We start from the raw sequence: 14,161 nt of genomic DNA, 5'->3' as shown, positions 1-14,161 counted from the left end.
TCTTTCTAGTTCTTGGTTTGTGATTTTATGAAATGGAGAGTCGGTACCAGATTGTCAAAACATTTAAAAGGCAGAAGATAGTAGTACAGATGTTTCCAACATGAGGTCTATGAACTTTATTATGTTTTTAAAATATTTTGATAACTTTCTCAATGTAACTAGTTTCCTTTGGGCATTTTAGTTTAAGCATTTAAAAAGAGTATTCTGAGAAGAGGTGTCTGGGCTTCTCTAGTCTTGAATACAGACTTAAAAGGAGGTCCATAGTGCACACACACAAACACACACACATACACACATACACACACGACATATATAAACACAGAGACACACACACATACTCACACAGGTTAGGAACTCTCACACCTTAGGAACTCTTAAAGGCATAAAGGAACAAACAAAATTTCTTACATTCATTCATAACCAATTCCCAATATGATTCTTATGAATTAAATATCTAAATATTGGCTGAGCCAATCCCTTCTCACCCACCTGAGTTTCCAACAGGAGAGAAAATGGGTTTCTGTTCATTCAACTCCAAGAACATCAAATTTCAGAGCAAAGTTGACAAAACCATAAGGGAAAACTCAAATGAACAAACTGAAAAATTTTCAAAAACACCAATTGGAATAACAAAAATCATTTTTTCTTTTCTTAGAAGAGAAATGACAAAAGAAGTTTTAATGAGATGTGTTAAAAATCAAAGGATCTTTAATTAGACCAAATTTCTAATGCTAAAAACTGCCACTAAGCTTGAAATTCTACAACTCTTCTTCCTTCTTTTTCAGGATAAAGAGAGTTTCTCTGGGTCAGCTGTACAGACCAGACCAAGAGTAGAGCTTTCAGCTCTGAAAGAATGTAGGTGAGATGTAACATAAGCACATTGTCCATGAGTCTCAACAAAGGAATTAGACAATTTAGAGTTAAGTGGGAAGTTCACTTAAATATTATCCAGGGTTAGAAAAATAGGAGATTATTAAGAGCTGTGTATGTAGGAGAGTGGGGGACAGAATCAGGGAAGCATTAAAATCACAAAAGGTTAGTTCTCATAAACACAAGCCCATTGAAATTGCAAATGTGCAGACACACTCACACATACTCACACACACACACACACACACACACACACACACACACACACACACACACACACAGACACACATCATTTTAACAAATACCATAGCAGCAGTGAAGTTGTTTTGACAGGTAACTAATGCTCACAAATAGCTTGGAGAATAGACAGATAAATATAATTTTAAAAATAAATGTACTTAATAAAACAAGAGGCAAAAAGAGATCGTAGAATAAAAAAGACTATTTTTCATTTTATTTTGAGTTCCTAAATGCACAGATACAAATAAGCAAAGGAAAAGGAAAGGGGAAAATAACTGGTGTCAGAGGAGAGAGAAGATAGGTAGGTTGAATACTTTTATAAATTTATAGAAGTAAAAGAAATGAAAGGAACTGTATTTATTATTGCATTTGGTTCATTGTGTGTATGTGTATGTATGCAACTATGGTTTTCTAGACTCCCTGACCAGATAGTATTGCTATGGAGACAGTAGACTAAAGTAAGAATCATTGCAGAATTCACCATGTTGTGGTGTCTTTTTCAATCTACCTTTGGAGGGTTCTAGAAAGAGGACACAGGAAAAAGAGATTTACTTCCTCTCATGCCAAGCAAGAGGACTGATTGAACCATATCTAATTTTATGAGATAGGTGATTACGCTCCCTACCATGTTCTTGATTCTGTGAAATAAAGTGACACACATCCAATTGAAATGGACCATCCATTTCCTTGCTGTGTTAGAAAAGTTAGCTACAAAATGAGTAGAGACCTCAACTCAGCTCCACTCCAAATCCCAAAACCCAGAAAGTGCTCATTCATTCCATTTACCTTTTAGTTAGGTCCGTCCCTTTGAACAGTCGTGTATGTCACATACCCAATTGCATATAAAAGAAATCCTTGTCTAATGTGATTAATATAGGAAAATTTAGGGATTTGGAAAGAGATTTGACCTCTCAAAAGAAACCAGAGGCACATCCCTATATCTACAAAACTGAGGTGCAAGTAGTTGTGTCTATGTCTGTGTCTGTATAAAAACATATATATGTATATTATATTTCTATGTATCTAACTTCCTATCAACTATCTATCATTTATCTCTACAATTTCATCTGTTTCTACCCATCTGTGTATCATTCACCTACCTATCTCTATTTCCTTAAGTGCAAGTTAATCCTTTACAGCAGAAATGGTGAACTTGGCACCATCAGTCTCTGTAGAATTACCATGGCCCAAGGATCCTGATTACTCCCTCGGCTTTACCACAAGTGGCCATGCTCCACCTTATGTATCCATTATAGCCTCATCTCAATCCTTGTTATCTATTATAGCCTCATCTTAAGCCTCAAAATACCATATCTGTGTAAAATGGGATTTGACTAACTCTTGCAAAATAAAATATATTGTGTTCCTAATGAATGAAACAAAAGACAGGGAATATTTTGATAGAGGAGGAAAATTACATTTAAAATCTGTTACTGAATTAAAGATTCAATGAATGAGAATGAAATAATCTAAGGAAAGAAAAGACAATATTATGTTGTATACAAAGACAGAAATTAGAAATTTCTAGAGTTAAAACTATTAATTGAAATTAAATTTATTATATTGTTATTCAAATAATAGAAGTCTGTATACCTAAACTACAGGAGTTATAACTGTGTGAATAATAAAATAATAGTAACAAATCTATGCTCAATATAAATTCAAGACAATCAAAATAGTTTGTAGACGTAAGTTTGTTGATTGGGCTACTAAAGTTTTAACATGAGAAAATATATATTTTGTTCAATAAATAAATGCAGAACATGTATACAATGTGTATCATTTTCGTTTGTCTGTATTTTCCACTTTTATTTTATGTGGCATATGATTTTGAAGGCTGATTTTCCTAATTGAAATTAAAGCAAAACTTTAACTCAAGCAAAAACAAAAACAAAAACAAAAACAAAAAAAACAAAAAGTAAAAGTTAGTACTGTGCTGAAATACAATCATCTGTACAAAGAAACCCTGAAAGTAATATCAAAGACATTCTATGTGTCTGTCACCTGTAGCAAGTGCTTGAGGACAATAGAACTGTGTCACATCTAAGGTACATAAGAATGAGCCAAAACTACCTTGGGTCAGTATCCAGGGCCCATAGGTAAATTTCTTCAACAAATCTCTATCACGTAACATAACTGCTGCCAGGTGTTGCCATAGAGTGCTTGGCTTGAAGTAGGAAAGATTGAAGTTCAGATCTGGCCTCAAATACTTATTTTATGCCTCTGGGCAAGTCATTCGACTTAATTTTGCCCTGTTTTCTCCTATGCAAAGTGGACATAATAATAACAATTGTACTTACTCCTCAGCATTGCTGTGAAAATGCAATTGTAAATTTTAGATAAAATTTAGCTATTTTTATATGTTCTGTTATTATTTTCTATTCTGAGATGCTTGGGACCAAATGTATTCCATATCCCAGGAAACGAATGTAGCATTTAAAGAAACAATCAGACTCAGTTCTTTCTAGAGACATTCAGTTTGTTAAGTTAAAAAACTTCCGAAAAATGTAGCAAATGCTGAGCACCAAATCAAATAAGCAAACAAAGCAAACCCCACAAAATTATTCTGCCCAGTCAAAAAAAAGAGTCTAATTCCAATTTATTACTCTTTTAAGACATAATATCATTTCTTTTTCCCAATGTATTCCTAGAGTCTATGGTAATAAACTGTATTATACCGTCACCAAAGTCCCATGATTCATTCATCACAGACTGAAGAGTTCACTTGGAAAAAATTACAACTATGGATAATAAGATCTGTAAGTTTTGCAAAAGTATTGAATATAGGAAGGCAGCATACTGTATCATTTGTCTAAGAAAAAAGCCTCGTTTGAATTGAAGAGGTCATTGTCTCAAAGGGCATTTTTTAACTTTTTTTGGCTACAGTGACTCTTTAGGAGTAGCTCTAGAGTGGTAGAAGGGATTTGACTGGCTTAAGTCTCTACCTAGCTCAGATCACGGATACACAAAAATATTAACATTTTATATGCTATTTCATTTTAGGAGGCAGATCAGGGAGGCTCTGGCGTCTCAGCTGGCAGTTATACTTGTCATCATTTTAATTTGTTTCCATTGCAAGTAACTTTCAGTATTTAAGATATTGGATCACAACTGGGGCACTTGGAGAAAGGATCTCTGGTAAAAAGTACTGTTTCAAGAAGGTACATTTATTTTCTATGTAAGAGAGTGATTCTAAGTCAAATATCTAAGTTTATGAGAAGTTGAATGTTGTGTTTAATAGAAAGATAGCATCAAAGACAGGGAAAGGTGGTATCAAGTCCACATCTAATACATATTGACTAGGAGACCTTTTATATCCCAAGTCACTCTCTAAGATGATATGTGGCAGAGAAGATGCCAACCTTCAGTGCTAAAAGGAATTTCTTCATCTGAGAATTCCTTAGACCACTGAGATTACATAGTCAGGCTTCATCACTAGCTTCATGCTTATGACACATGACATAGTGTTTGGCTTATAGGAAGCTCATATTATATACATATATATATATGCATATGCATATGTGTGTGATTGGTATTGATAGAAAATTAATATAATGACAGAAATTGCTAAATACCAAATGCAATATGGACTACCAATCATTTAAATATTTTTGGAATGCCAGGATTTCAGTAATTTCCTGTCATTTCTACTCTTAAAATATTTACTCAAGTAGATTGAGCTCAACATATCCTAGGTCTCCTCACCAAGGGATATTACCTTGTGGAGGAGCTCAACTCACGCTGAATCTCAACTTCTAGCAACCTCCCGCTTTCATTGGGATTCATGGCATAAGAGGCAAAAAAGTCAGAAAGAAATGACTTTCATTGCTCAGATTGCAAAGGGTAACTGGGATCTCATGACCAGGTTTCCCAATCTTAAAATGACTCCTCTCCCCTTCTCCTTAAAGTATAAGAAACTCTTACAGGAGTACTGAAGTGAAGAAATCCATTGGTCACCCCCTAGAGTGACTGGTTTGTTACCCTATCTCAGTTAAATATGCTTTATTTCTTGCCTCATGGTTGTGATTTATTTCAGTACTTGGATGGATAGAGAGAGAGAGAGAGAGAGAGAGAGAGAGAGAGAGAGAGAGAGAGAGAGAGAGATGGATGGATGTTTGTATGAATGGATAGATGGATGGATGGATAGATAGATGATAGATAGATACATAGATACATAGATAGATAGGTGGTAGATAGATGGATAGATTAGACAGATTAGATAGATACATGGTAGATAGATTGATTTTTCATTTATTTCTTCTTGTGCAGGTAGCTGTTACTGTAGTTCCATGCCTGGAATCAGGAAGGCTTAAATTAAAATCTGAACTCAGACATTTAATAATTGTGAGAGCCTAGGCAAGTCACTGAGCCCTATTTGTCTCAGTTTCTTCATCTGTAAAATGAGCTGGAGAAGGAGAGAAACCACTCCAATATATTTGCCAAGAAAACCTGAAACGGCATCATGAAGAGTCAGACACAACTCACACTACTGAACAAAAATAAATAACAAAATGAGTGGTTTTGTAGCCAACATTCTAGAATACATATATCAAAATGGTCATTGCCTCATTAAACCAGTCATCTTGGGAAGCCATAAGCATAAGCTCAAAGCTGTGCCATCTTTCAAAACATTATGTAATTCCTCTTTTGGAATTATTTTCCTTTAAGCATGATAAGCCATGCAAAAAATGCCAGTCAATATTTTATGTGTTTCGACCTTTTTTAACTCGTGATTGTTAAAGCCCATGTATCCCCCACTTCCAATGCTAGGACCACACCATGTTGCAAAGAGTGGCTTTGTGGTATTTCCACAAATCCCAATCACTCTCAAAGGTCCCTTTGATTTGCCATTGCTGAATATTTCCTAAGGCTTGCAATACTAACTCTAAAGACAAATTTTTTAAAAGATACTAAAAATAGTTTGAGCTAAGGCAGCAGTCCTTGGATAGATTAGTTCTGGTATGTTTGTAACAGAATCAATCTCATTTCCTTTCCTTGGGAATGCTAAGTGTTAATGTCACTGTGCAGTTAAATGATTGTAAGATAGATATGAAGGAAGAGAATGATTATGTATTTTGCAATTAAATCCCATTTGCAGAGAAGACCAGGTGTGATAAGACTGTTCTCTACCTGGTATTTGGCAGTGTGGGTGGGGCTTGAATGGAGGCAGAATAGACATCACTCCCCTCTTCCCACTCAAAACTTTTCCAAGGACTCTGTAAGTCCTTCCAGGAGGTGAAGCAAGAGGTTCAGGTTCTCAGAAGAAGAGAGGACCAGCCTAAAATTTTAACTATTTGCTCTCTTGAATATTATTAATCTAAAGAATAGGACAAATTTAAATTAGATTCTGATTAGTGTTTCTCATTTTGGGGTGGGAATGGGTAATTTCAAATTCTATATTCAAGGCTGACCCCTTTTCCACCTAATTCCAATTCCACAATAAAATGGCAAGTAACAAAAAACCAAAATCCTTTCATCCAAATCTGGGCAAAACAAAATTTAGATAAGGTAGTCATTAAAGAATACATATCAAATATGTCTGACAGAAGGTGGCTCATAACTCAACTCAACCAAGAGAGAATATTCTAGATATTATTACTCAAGGGGAAACTCACCAAAGTTTCCTAGGAATAGGGATCGGATGGAGCCAGCCAACTCTTCCCCTGTCTTCACCAAGTCTTTCCCTTTAGCAACCTAAGGTGGGTTTGCGCTCGTCCATTTTCCCTCTCAAAGTTGCAAGCAAGAACCCTTGAAGTAATCCAAAACTTTAATAATCCTAAAAGAGACTGACACTGTCCATCTCTCTCAAATTCTGCCTAATAATCTCACAAGATAGGGTATCTCTACCTACAAGGAGAGAATCTTATTCCACTGGCTTTTATTTTTTTTGCAAGGCAAATGGGGTTAAGTGGCATGCAAAAAATGCCAGTCAATATTTTAAGGCCACACAGCTAGGTAATTAAGTGTTTGAGTCCAGATTTGAACTCAGGTCCTCCTGACTCCAGGGCCAGTGCTCTATTCACTGTGCACCTAGCCACCCTACGCTGGATTTTAATATGTGGATTACATTCATACAAATTATCACTGTTTTTTTTTACCTGATTTTATTAGTGAAGGAAGCTCCATTTTCCAGTACCCTTCCTCTAAGACTACTTCAAATTTATCTTGTCTGTATCTTATTTACTCATAATAATTTTCATGGTGCACCTCCATCACATGATGAGCTACTTGTGAGGAAGTAGTATTTTTTATTTTTGCATTTTTTCTCTTTGTGTACTTAGTACTGTTTAATATTTAATATTTAATAATGAAGCAACTGTTTAATAAGTTTAAAAGATGAGAAATTTGTTTGCGGGCACTAAGAAGGTAAGTTTCTTATCAACAGTCATAGAGTGTCTTTATCAGAGGTAGAGTCTGAATTCAAGTTTCTCTAAGTCTGAGGCATCTTCTTCATCTACCAGTCCAAGATGCCTTTCTAAATTTATCTAGGAGGATATAAGCTACATGAGAGCAGGAAATTGCAAGATATACTATGAAAAACAGCTGGCTCCATGGGAAGAGAACTGTGTTTTGATCTACCTCTGTCACTTTGTACTGCTACTTACTCTCTCCTAGCCTCACTTTACTCATCTCTAAAATAAAGGGTTCTGTAGTAAAACCCTTTATTTATGATATTGCTAATAATGCAAAACCTTGATGTATTGAAGTTTTCTGGCTCATTTAAAGGTGTAAACTGGGTTTTTTTGAGAAATGAGAATAAATTAAAACCTTGAAGTCCATTTGCATACATTTCATGCTAGGAAGCATTTGAGTTTTTATGTATGTATTTTTAATATCTGTCCTAATAGGTAATCATCTCCTCCTTCTATTGTCTTTTCAGCTGTTTCCAGAGGCAGGCTGGAAATCTAGTTGGAAGAAAATAAATATCTACTGACCACCAAGTGGCTGGAGGAAATGGGATCAGCTGACCCCAACAGAAGGGATCCAAACATCCAAACGTTCTAAAGTCCCCCCCCACCTTGGCCAACCATTTTTAGGAGGTTTTAATTACCCGGCCAACTCAGAAACCCAATTTCAACCTACTCAAGCTTACATTTTGGTTCATTTCACCCTCCTCAGCCTAGATATTGGACCACTCAAGGCTTTATTTATCCCAAGACTCCTATTTCTTGATATGCACCATGCCTCCTATGAATGCTTCATTTGACAAAAGAAAGAATCCTGCCGTGGATTTGAAACCCAGAGGCATTGATCCCCTGTAATTCCTTTGGAGACCCAGTTAATGCAAAGATTCTGGAGCACATTGCTGACTGTGGAATGGAAAAGAGATGGAAGGAATGGAAAGAAATGGGGCTGTGGATGGAAAGAGACACAGAGAGACAGATAGAGAGAGACAGACAGACAATGAGAGAGCCAGAGACATACAGACAGAAACAGTCAGAGAGAGGTGCATACACACACACACAGAGATAGAGAGACAGAGAGACAGGCAGAGACAGAGAGACAGACATTCAGAAAGTGACAGAGACAGAGAGAGACAGAGAGTCAGAGAGACAGAGACAGAGAGATAGAGAGACAGAGAGATTCAAAGAGAGACAGAGAGAGACAGAGACAGATGCAGAGATAGACAGAGATAGACGGAGAGATGGATAGAGAAACAGAGACAGAAAGAGGGACAGAGACAGACTGAGACAGAGAGAGACAGAGAACCAGAGCCAGAGCCACAGAGACAGAGTTAAAGACAAATAGACAGAAAAAGACAGACATAGAAAGAGAGCAATAAATAGCACTTTAAAGGGGGAAAGGAATGCAAACGCAAAGAAATAATAAAATAGAATTGCTGATAAAGTAGGAAAAAATAATTATGGAAACAAAATTATTTTCCCTGCAGTTTACTTTCTCTTTACATAATATGTCTAGTCATTAATTATTCCAACTAGAAATATATTATATCAACAGATGCCTTTACAAATTAGGCGACTGAGGAAGAGTGCGATTTAATTAGGCTTTCTGCCTCCTTCCCTCCCCTTCCTCTGCCTCAGTCACTCTGTAATTTGGCAAAGTCCAAATTAGAGTCCAAAGCTGACTCTGGTTGTTTCTACCTGGGTATTTAAAGGTGTCACGCCAGTAGACAATCCATGAAAGTAATTACTATAGCAATTACCAGGAAAGCAATTTTCCTGACAAGTGACTTTGCCTGGGCAAAGGTGCCAAAGGCTTACACATTACATTGTCATGGTTCTATTACAAAAGCCTCCAGCCAGTCCCCGATGTGGAGTCCCTGTAACTGAGGTCAAGTGTTACTGCTGCTGTGGGACTAGGAGTCGTTGGCCTAAGAGGATACTGCCAACACTTCTTCAATTTAGCCTCTTCTTGCAAGACAGAGCCAGCAGGAGAGAGCTCCTAAGCCTAGTATGATTTTTCTTTACTCTGAAACCTCACCAGGGGCATCAGCAGCTCCTTGGGAGCACAGAGGCATTGGGCAGGGATGATGCCATCGTTACATGATCATTTCTAGACATCTATAAACTCCTCCCAAATCTGTCTTCTCTATAAACTTAATTTTAGCTTGGATTGTCTTGGTTCAGGTTCTGATTGAGGTAGGATGATCAGGACTTTTGACAGAGCACTAATATTCAAGGGACAGGCATTATTTTTCCTTTTCCCAAAAGGCCATCTTTTCACTAACTGACCCCATAATTTGCTCTCTTATCTTCTGCCTCTGACCTAGTAATCCAAGTACCACAACTGGGCCTTATGATTAACGAGACTCACCATATATTTAGGCAATTTCACATCTACCATGAGGCAATCTAACCATTTTATTTCCATTCTTTTTGTCCATCATCATTTCCCTTTAAACTCTTGAGCTATGGACAGTGACCAAAATAATTCTATCCTTCCTGAAATATTCCACCTGTTGTCTCACAACTACATTCATGAGTTCTGTGATTTCCCAGAACAAAACAATTCTGTCTCTTCTCTCTCTCTACCTCTCTGTCTCTGCCTCTTTCTCTCTCATTCTCTCTGTCTTTCTGTTGCTGTCTCTCTGTCTCTCTCACATTTCTAAGACAATGTCAGGCATATAATAGCCTCTAAATGAATGTTGTTGCTTTTTTTTCAATTCATTCATTCATTCACACATACATGTATTCCCCTGTCTTTATTCCAAGTGGGGTACTTAACTTTCTTCCTTCCATTTCTCCTTACCATACCTCTCAGGGACCAGCAGAAAAAACTTGACCAAATTAGGGATAACAATTTTTAAGCCCTTCTAACACTCCCCTACCCAATCTCAATCAAGTGGTTTCCTGAATTCAAAATAATTTCCTTTTCTATTGATCTGCCTGTGCATCACTTCTCAATATCCAATTTCATTTGTTCCAGGTACTAACCCTCTTAGTGGGAACTCCAGTAACTGTGACTCAGGGCATCTTAACTAAAGCCTGGTTTATTCCCACAAAGAATGCAATTAGCCAATTAATCAACATAATATTCATTAAGTAATGAGGAGGAGCTCAACACTATGCTAGCTGCAGTAGCAGTTGCAACCACTTTGGAATATTTCCAGTGTTCTCCCAAATCAAAATTCTTTACAAGGTTTTAGCATTACTGATAATTAAATGACGATTGCATAGAAATAGAAGAGAATCCATTGGATAAGTGATGGTTTACCTTCCCCCACCCAAGTTGAAGGATGCATTTTGAGGAATAGTTGCTATTACAGTCAGTGATTACCCCCATTAGCCAAATAATTAACACAGCATCCTTACCCATTTCATTGAAAAATTGGCTTCCACATTGCTAATGGATTTGGCTTTCTTAAGCCAAGCACTATTGATTCAGTAAATATTTCAAAGAATTTCTCCAAGATAGATTTTTATAAACAGAATATCTCAACATTTTTCTTCTAAAACACTTTTTGGTCCTATTCATAAGTTTAGCCATGAATGATTTGGTTTAGGAAATTTCTATTCATGTGTCCATAATCAATTTCTTCTTAAAGCTTTTGTGCAGATTCAGAATTCTTCCCAGGCTTCACATCTCTTAGAGACAGTATTTGGGTAGTATTGTTAGATACTCTTAAGAAGCTAGTACACTTCACCATAATTTGGTGACTAACTTAGGCTGGATGAATGTGAGAGGGTATGGAATCACGAATTACAAAGATGTGTAATTACTACCTACCATTAAAATCCTTGTCACATGCCTTCTTATTGTGTGAAGAGAACTTTTGAATCCTTTAAGGCTAAAGCTGCTGGAGAATAATTAGAATTCTGGTATATTAAATGGTCATTCAACTAATATTTATTAAGTATCTGCTAGTACCATAGAGGGATCCTCTGGAAAGTTACTTTTTAATGAGGATATCAAGATTTCTTTAGGCTCCTGAAGCTTCAAGCCAGTCACTGTGAAGCACTGGGTGCTAATTAGCAAAGGATTTGGAATCACTGAGAAGGGTAATAAATTTTATTCTGAGATTCTTGCTTTCAATTCAGTGTTGCTGACTTTCTTTTGTGGTTTGGCTTACCTCTATAAGCCTCAGTTTCCTCAATTTTAAAAAGACAGGAATAAATTTAGATGACTTCAGAGGTCTTTTCTATCTCTGATTGTTCCTACAAAGGGACTCATTACAAAAAGGCTCCCAGTTTTATTATGAATATGTGTGTATGAGTATATGAGTTTCTCTGTGTGTGTGTATTAAGCCAGAACAATCCAACAAAAGAAAAATCTCCCAAATTCATTTCCACTCAACACTATTTTTAGCAACTTCTTTGTTCAAGACACTGTAACAGGCATGACTTTTAGAAAGCTGCTTAAATTAGCTCTCTAGAGTATGTTAAGGTAAATACTGTAAAAAAGATCAAAAAGGTAAGTTGGGGTCAGGTTGCAAATAGTTTTACATATCCAACAGACTTGTTTATATTTTCTCCTATAGGTAATACAGAGCCCCTGGAGTTGAGTGAGTAAAGAAATAACATAGTAAGATTTGGATTTTAGGAAAATTACTTTGGCAGTTGTATGGAGGACAGATTTCAGAAGAGAGAGAGTCTTGAAGTAGACATAGGAGTTAGCAGGACTGTATTGCTCTTTTTCTGGAAAGCCCAAAGTAGGGACCACTTGAGTAGAGTACAAGATGCTGAAGTGGTAGAATGGGCAAGATGTGGCAATTGATTCTTTATGTGAAGCCATGAGATCAAAGAGCTATGGATGGAGGTTAGGCCTGAAAGGATGGCAATGCTGTCATCACTTATAAGGGTAAAAATACAGAAAAGGGAAGAAAAAAGAATGAAAAGGAATAATCATTTAAATATATCTAAATTTTTTTGAAACACTGTGCTAACTGTGTGATTTTCTGAGTAACCCCATAAGGTAAGGGCTATCAAGGGGCAGCTAGGTGTGCAGTGGATAGAGCACTGGCCCTGGAGTCAGAAGTACCTGAGTTCAAATCTGGCCTCAGATCACTTAATAATACCTTGCTGTGTGGCCTTGGGCAAGCCACTTAACCCCATTGCCTTGCAAAAAAAAAAAAAAAAAACTAAACTAAAAAAAAGGTAAGGGCTCTCATCATCCCCATCTTATAACTGAGGAAATGAGTCAGGTAGAGGTGAAATGACTTTTCCAGGTTCACACAGACAGAAGGCATCTGAGACTGAGTTTGAACTCAAAGCTTCCTGACTTCTTGGACCCAGTGCTCAATTGGTTTGAGGAACATACATATACAGTAGTAAGCTCTGTTTTGGACCTGCTGAGTTGGAGATTTTTAGCAGACAACCCTTTCAAAATGTCCAATAGACATTTGGTCTTGAGTTTACTGTAGGATAGAGCCTGGGGCAGAGTCCTCTGCAAAGAGATAATTAAACCCATGGGACATAATGAGATCACCAAAAGGAAGAGTAGAGACGGAAAAGAGGACAGAACCTAGGGAAAAAACTTTGAGATGTGTGATAGAATGGTATTCAACAAACTTTAATAGACCTGTGATCCTCTCCATTAGAAATTCCCCTCTATCAGTGCAACTTTCAAGGTCACTGCCCCTTCTGGTTATGTGTCACTCTTATCTGTATTCTCCTATACATTGTATGCAATGGAGGGATTCTACTCATCATCCTAGAAGCCTGACCCTTGATATGTCCACTTTTCAAGACTACAGCACAAAATCTGGCCTCTAAATGCTGTATTATTTTATTATAACCTATTCTAATTTGACTGGAGCTATATTTCCTGTATACCTCTTGCTATTTCTTCTTTATCATTTATTCAAATTTGAGTTTGATTTTGAACTTTTCTCTAGTTCATAATCACACTGCAAGTTGATAGAATACTCATTGGTGATTTTCTCATTGGGAACCAATTGTTTCCTATTTGTTGAGGTCAATTTTATTGACATTTCTATAAAATTCTTTCTACAGACTATTCTTCTAGTGTATAAAATACAATAAATAGAAGTAGATTTGGGACCTTTTTTTTCCTCCTCCACATTTCTCACTTTGTGGAATCCATGATAGCAATAGCAGGGGAATTTCCTCAGTGATGTGGGTCACCAATCCTCCATCTTGAAAACAGAAAGATTTTTATGAGTTGTAGCTACCAAAATTATACATCACCTACCAATTATCCTGTTAATGATGAGAGATCAATCCTTCATGAAGCATCGAGGGCCCTGTTCCATACCATCCATAGGAAGACATAGGCAAAGTCCTTAACACAATAAGTGACTTAATAATTTGTCAAGTATAGAGGGTAACTCCTTTGATCAAACCCTGTTAAAAATAGCTAAAGAAAAATAACCAGGATATTCCCCTGGAGCTGAACGTGTATTCTGGTCCCTTCTATCTTAAACACCTTTTTTCTAAAGAATGTACACAACCAGAGGCTTCTAGAGGGTCTCCCTAGGCAACTCCTCACCATTCCACCTGTAATAATGGGCTGTATCAAAGACAATTGAAACTGAGAAAGAACATAATCATCAATATATTCTTTTTTATTTTTTTCAATTACCAATATATTCTCAAAGGAAAAATGACTGCCCATTTTATTTATCCATTTA

General features: G+C 36.6%; 1 long non-coding RNA gene across 1 annotated transcript in view; it reads right to left on the bottom strand.

Moving 5' to 3' along the window:
* LOC141491593 (uncharacterized) overlaps positions 1-13,950 on the bottom strand; it is a 120,176-nt gene extending 106,226 nt beyond the window's left edge. Inside the window, exon 1 of the long non-coding RNA XR_012469658.1 lies at positions 13,723-13,950. This is a non-coding gene — a long non-coding RNA (uncharacterized LOC141491593). The remainder of the gene's footprint in view (positions 1-13,722) is intronic.
* Between the last annotated feature and the right edge of the window lie 211 nt (positions 13,951-14,161).

The sequence above is a fragment of the Macrotis lagotis genome, chromosome 6 (genome assembly GCF_037893015.1).
Source record: "Macrotis lagotis isolate mMagLag1 chromosome 6, bilby.v1.9.chrom.fasta, whole genome shotgun sequence".
Lineage (NCBI taxonomy): Eukaryota > Metazoa > Chordata > Mammalia > Peramelemorphia > Peramelidae > Macrotis > Macrotis lagotis.
The sequence above is the reverse complement of the archived record's forward strand: the minus strand, read 5'-3'. Positions and strand labels throughout refer to the sequence as shown.